Here is a 4,123-nt window from a genome sequence, read left to right as displayed (position 1 = left end):
CCCCATTACTTTCAGTTTTGCTTGCCTTTCTTTCTCCGTTTTTCCCCCCACCAGGATTGTGGATTATTTACTTTTAGTAGAACTTCCTAAAGTCTCTGAAATTTGCCCAAACGTTTTTCTATGCTCTAGTAAGTCTCTCAAAACTTATTTCAATGTTTATGCTTCATCCCTCCTTGAGGAATCACTGCTTTAGTTATGCGTGTGGGAGGGGGCCCTCCCACACTCGGCTCATCTCGCCGTTCCCAGGGTGCTTTCTTTTAGATTTTCGGCATTTTGATTTCACTTGACTTACAGTTCATTGTTAGTCTGTAGTCCTCGCCTGATCACGTTTAAATTGCCTGATCTCCAACGCTTGTCCCGGCCGGCGGCCCTGTTTCCATGCGGACGCAGCAGCGGCAGGACCATCAGGGCAGGAGAGCGCCTCAATTCACCAGCATCGCTCTGACGAAGAGGCCACCCTTTCAAAGCCCCATGGCAAAGAGCCTTTCGCACAGGCTCTGGGTGGGTGGGTGATGGACAATCGCACCCCTCCTTACCGCTGGCGCACAGATCGCCTCCTGGAGGTCCGGGAAAGGCGTCTGCTAGTGTGTCACAATTGACCGGAAGCTCTCGGAATCCAAGTCTTATGAGGAAAGGCTGAAAGAATTGGGTATGTTTAGCCTGGGAAAGAGAAGGCTTAGAGGGGACATGATTGTAGTCTTCAAGTATTTGAAGGGCTGTCATGGAGAAGATTCTGGACTGCAAGACTAGATCTAATAGGTGGAAATTACAAGGGAGTCATTACCAGCTAAATATCAGGACAAATTTCCTAACTATAGGAGTGATTGAGCAGTGGAACAGACTGCCTTGGGAGGTGGTGGATGCTCCTTCGCTGGACGTTTTCAAGTGGAGGCTGGACGACCATCTTTCGGGTATGTTGTAGGGCTATCTTTCGGCTATGCTCTTGCAGAGTGCAGGGGGTTGGACTAGATGACCTGCAAGGTCCCTTCCAACTCTAACATTCCATAATTCTATGATTCTCTCCTTTTTACTTTTTCCAGCCACTCTACCTTATGACCCCCCTCATATTTATTCAACTTTTCCTCTTCCCCTACCCCTAGCAGCCTCTCCCCAGGAAAGGTCTGGTCACTTTGCCTGGTGGTCTTCAGCAATGGGTTGGACTCAGTGGTGTGGTGGCTACTGCTGGGCTGAGCTGGACCCATGGCCCAAGTTGCGTGGGCAGTAAGCTTCTGGTAGTCCCTGCTGGGCCTGTTGCAGGAATGTCCTCTTCCATCAGGAGACATGACAGTGGAAGTGGGGGGGGGTGTTTCCAGGATTGTTTCAGCCTCCCAGTTCACTCCTGCTTCTCCCCCCCCCCCGGCTTTGTTTTACAGAAACCAAGGCTTGGCAATATTGTTGTGATTGCCTAGCAACCCCTCAAAATCAGAGAGACTCCAGTGGGCATTATTTTCTTAAAGCTACAGGTGGTGTTTCTGTAATCCCCTGATGTATTTTTTTTTTATTTCAGAATTTTCTGGGACTTCCTTCAAGTTTGTATAGAAATCCCCTCAACCCTGGTGTGTCCCTTGGTCCATTTTGTAGCGCTATCAACCATTCAGTCTAAGGTGCTGTTCAAATTTATTTATTTCATATCCTGCCTTTCTCCCCAATGGGGATCCAAAGCAGCTTCTATCATTCTCCTCTCCTTCAGTATGCTCACTACAACCCTGTGAGGTAGGGGAGGGTGTGTGGCTAGGGAGGGGCATGGTACAGTGTCTGTTCATCATGCGGAATGTCCCAGATTCAATCTCGGCATCTCCAGTTGAAAGGATCCGATAGGAGGTGATGTGAACGACCTCTGCCTGAGACCCTGGAGAGGCAGCCTGAGTAGACAGCACTAAATCTGATGGACTACGGCTCTGATTCAGTATAAGGCAGCTTTGTGTTTTCTTGTGTGTGCCTGTTCGGCTGAGACAATGACTGGACCAAGCATCTATGTCACATTATATAAGACTTAGAGAAAAGGGAGTTGTTTCTCTAAATCTTATATGACAACTGTAGAAGATGTTTGAGTTTTGGGAATAAGAAATTATTATCTTTCAACAAGTGCAGTGGGTGACAGATTAAAATAGCATTCCTCCAATAAAACCTCTTCTTCCTCATTGTATCCATTAAAGAGGCCTTGTTCAATAGATATTTTAATGATACGTTTATCCTGCCGTGGTTTTTTGAATGGTATTTTAAAAAATAATATGGGCACTGCTCCAGCCACAAATATTTTTAAAATTCCATTAAACTCAGGAAGTTGAGCACACGCTGAAACAAATAAAAAAAGCTCTCCATATGAAACTGAGAGAAGTGAATGGAGAGTCTCAGTCTTATGTTGACATACTTATTGCTTTATAGCTATTGAACTTATAACCTTAGCTTGTTATTTAGTTTTGTCTTTGCATATCTTAAAACATCTTCCTCATGTGACAGGTTAATTTGCTGTTCAGCTCCTGTCTATAAGTCTGAACCTTGCCTTCCATTCCAATGTATTTGAAAAAGTGTGCGTGCACACAAAAGCTGGTACCTTGAATAAAACTTTGCTGGTCTTAAGGGTGCCGCTGGCCTCTAAATTCGTTCTAGAATTTTCAAAAGTTTGAATAGTCTTTCCTGGTTTTTCTGTCATTGTTATCTGTCTAGGTGCTGGCCTCACTGCTGGACCTCCTGAGGGCACCTGGTATTTTTGGCCACTGTGACAGAGTGTTGGACTAGATGGGCCATTGGCCTGATCCAACATTGGCTTCTCGTTTTTAAAATCTGAAAACCGTTGGTATGAGTGGAGTGGCTACGTCTGTCCCAAAAAGCGGAATAGAAGTTTTAATAAATAAATGCGAGGATCTGACCAGAATGATAACACAGGTGTCAACGCAGTCATCCCGTTTTGCAACTGGAAAAGCTACCTGGCCTTGAGGAGCAATCCCCCCGCCCTTATGCTATGGAGCAGCTTATCGTTTGTTCGGACGTTTTTCTCTTTCTCTCCCCTTCTCAGAGCCCCCGCCCCGCCCCGAGGACGTGGGAAAGCAACCAAGCGGCGCTGCCCTCCGGTAGCCAGGCACCCCCACCCCCAGGTGGGTGTGCGTAAGTGCGGGGGCGGCGCGCTTCCCACCCCACCGGGCCACGGCCCTGCCCTCAGACACACCTTCGGGCGGGATTGTTGATACGACAGCGCCGCGCGCTCCTGCCCCTTTTACGCGCGCCCCGGAGGCCGGCCTCCCCGGTGATCCGAGCCAGGCGAAAAGAGCAGCTGGCCCTCGTCCCTCCAGCCCCTCGAGCTGCCCTTCTCCTCCTCCTGCGAGCCCGCCATCCCTTTCTGCCAGCGGCGGGGACGCCTGCCCACTCGCATGCTGGTGGAGGTGGAGAAGGAGGCGGCCCTTCCCCGGCGCTCCCTTTCCTCCGCCCTCGGCTTTTCCCCCCTTCTTCATTCACGAAAGAGAGGAGGAGCCAGGCCACTCCAAGAGCCCGGGGGAGCGGTTGTAAGACGCGGGCGCCGGCGAGGTAGTACACACTCCTGTCAGTTCCAACAGCAGCCGCGGCTACTCCTTGGCTTTCTCCTCCTGCCGCCACTACAGCAGCCGGCGCTCCCGCTTGTTCCTCACGCACCTTGCCGCCCAAAGCAGCTCTCCCCTGCCGGCTGCGGCCATCACTTCAGCGGGAACTTCTCCGGATTCGGGCACCGCCAAGGTGAGTGTGTGAACGCGCTCCCCTCCTCCCCTGCCCTTTCTCCTTCCAGCCGCGATAAAGTTGATCGGGAACAACCTCGCGGGAGTGGCCCGAACGGGAGAGTTGGATGCCTCTTGGGCGGCAGCGTGACCGCCCGCCCAGCTGCCTTCTGCCGGCCATCGGGGCCGTGGAGTCCTGCGCCCGGATCCGGCTTGGCCCGGCTGTCTTGTGTTCAGAACGGCGCGGGTCGACATGTGCTTAGGCGCTCAGCCACATGCCCGGAGCTTGGGAGTCCATTTTGCTCAGCGTGGTGCATGATGCAATATTTATAGTCGTGAGCGGGAAAGGAGGAGGAAGAGGGGGGGGACACACGAGGAGGAGGAGGCAGAGGGGGCCAACACGCGGGCGGGCTTGGGGGTCGCGGCGTCCTTCCCTC

At 51.6% G+C, this 4,123-nt stretch overlaps 1 protein-coding gene across 1 annotated transcript in view; it reads left to right on the top strand.

The window, feature by feature from the left end:
- The first annotated feature begins 3,621 nt into the window (after positions 1–3,621).
- The window catches only part of SLC7A1 (solute carrier family 7 (cationic amino acid transporter, y+ system), member 1), a 55,803-nt gene continuing 55,301 nt past the window's right edge, over positions 3,622–4,123 (top strand). The window contains exon 1 of the mRNA XM_015425587.1: positions 3,622–3,708. The gene's annotated coding sequence lies outside the window, so the exon portion shown is untranslated. The remainder of the gene's footprint in view (positions 3,709–4,123) is intronic.

The sequence above is a fragment of the Gekko japonicus genome, unplaced genomic scaffold (assembly GCF_001447785.1).
Source record: "Gekko japonicus isolate JY-2015 unplaced genomic scaffold, Gekko_japonicus_V1.1 scaffold913, whole genome shotgun sequence".
Classification (NCBI taxonomy): Eukaryota; Metazoa; Chordata; class Lepidosauria; order Squamata; family Gekkonidae; genus Gekko; species Gekko japonicus.
Note: the sequence above shows the minus strand (reverse complement) of the source record. Positions and strands in the feature narration are given on the sequence as shown.